Source organism: Pelophylax lessonae, assembly GCF_965119305.1.
Source record: "Pelophylax lessonae genome assembly, chromosome: 11".
Taxonomy (NCBI): Eukaryota; Metazoa; Chordata; class Amphibia; order Anura; family Ranidae; genus Pelophylax; species Pelophylax lessonae.
In genome coordinates this window covers 159,686,442-159,688,207 of record NC_138778.1, presented here as the reverse complement: position 1 = coordinate 159,688,207, position 1,766 = coordinate 159,686,442, and the positions used below count along the sequence as shown (strand labels likewise).

The 1,766-nt window shown below is 42.2% G+C and overlaps 1 pseudogene across 1 annotated transcript; it reads left to right on the top strand.

Annotated features, from left to right (window-relative positions):
* The first annotated feature begins 241 nt into the window (after positions 1–241).
* Positions 242–1,254, top strand: LOC309566528 (E3 SUMO-protein ligase ZBED1-like; annotated as a pseudogene). The gene is made up of 2 exons: positions 242–585; positions 796–1,254. The product of its transcript is annotated as an E3 SUMO-protein ligase ZBED1-like (transcript).
* The last annotated feature ends 512 nt before the right edge of the window (positions 1,255–1,766 follow it).

Here is a 1,766-nt window from a genome sequence, read left to right as displayed (position 1 = left end):
GTAAAGTGTCCGTGTCCGTGTTCGGGTACAAAAAATCCAATTATTCGGTACGAACACGAATAATACAGTCCGTGTTCGCTCAACACTAATCATAAGCTAATAACTGATGTGCCAACAAGATGGAACAGCACATATGACATGGTCGAGAGGTTCTTAAAACAACAACCTGCAGTTTGTGCCACCTTGCTGTCTCCAGAAGTCAGAAAAGGAGAGTCTGATCTCTGCACTCTCAATGAAACAGATGTGTCAAATGCAGAGGACGCTGTGAGTGCATTAAAGCCAATGAAGGATGCAACCTTGCTGATGTCAGAAGAGCGCAACCCAACAGTGTCTCTCATTGCCCCTCTAAATGCACAACTGCTCCAGAGCATGACAGACACCATGGGAGACACAGCCATGACCCATGAGATCAAGAATGCAATCAAAACAGATCTCCTGAAGAGGTACAGCAGTGAGGCAGAGAAGAAGATCCTTCATACAGCCTCTGCTCTGGATCCTCGCTTTAAAGGACTGCCTTTTATTCTCACAGAGGAGGAGAGATCGGAGATATACAGAGGAGTGACTGAGGAGGCTGCATCTTTGGAGGTAATTAGAATTTCATCATGTTTCCTGCCAGACAGCTAGAAGCTCAGCTACATTGTGTTGTGTAATAACATGCCCTGATTCACTGATGCGGTGTGGGAAGTGGAACTGTATGGTATGGATTACCGTGCAGTTTCCCACACCTCATCAATGAATCACACTCTTAGTCAGTTCAGCTCTTCTTATACTATTATCTTTTGTTCAAACACACAGATTACATCTAATAGAAGGACAAATGTGGATGAAGTGCGTAGGGAAAAAGCAACTGTGGAAGAAGAAACAACACCCATTGAGGACAGCCATTCTCCTCCCAAAAAAAAGGCCACAACATCGCTGCTCATGACTTTGCTGGGGCAGTCTTTCACTGATGGTGCAATAGAACCTAAGACCCCCTATGCCAAGGCAGAAAACAAAATGGAAAAATATTGTAAAGCCCCACCTCTGCCTCTCACTGAGGACCCTTTAAAATGGTGGCGTGAGCATGAGGTCATATTCCCCCTCCTCTCTCAGCTGTCAAAGCAATACTTGTGTATCCCAGGTACAAGTGTATCTGCAGAGCGGGTTTTCTCTACTGCAGGAGATGTTATAACAGCGAAAAGAAGCAGTCTTAAACCTGAGCATGTGGATCATCTAGTGTTCTTACAGAAAAACCTACATGTTCCCAAATGCTAAGCACTGAAATAATTACTAATTCATGTTTTTAATGAATTAGTAATTACTAATTCAGTCTGCCGCCAGTCACCAGTCAGTCACATCACCAGTCTTGTTTTATAGCTTTATAGCACTGATGGTTTGTTTTTGAAGATTGTCCTGTCCAATGTGTCCATTTCCAATCCATAATCCGTTCCGTTGCTTCACACTAAAAGTGTCTAGGCAAGTACTAGGGGTTCATTTAACCCTCAACCAAATAAATAATATTAAAGTGTATTTTCTTCTAGACAACTGACACCAAGCCAGCCACGGTGCAGCATTATAGGAAGGAAAATCATTGAGAGAAATAACTTGTACATTTGAAGCTTAACCTCGAGTAAATCTTATCTTATTGGATCACAAACACTAATTGTGGATTCTTGTGTAATATACTATATTTGTGAGTTTGTGAATGTGACCCCCATAGGATTTCCTCAAGGTTAAGCTTCAGTTTACAATTTATTCTCTCAAGGATTTTCCTTCCTCTAATGGTG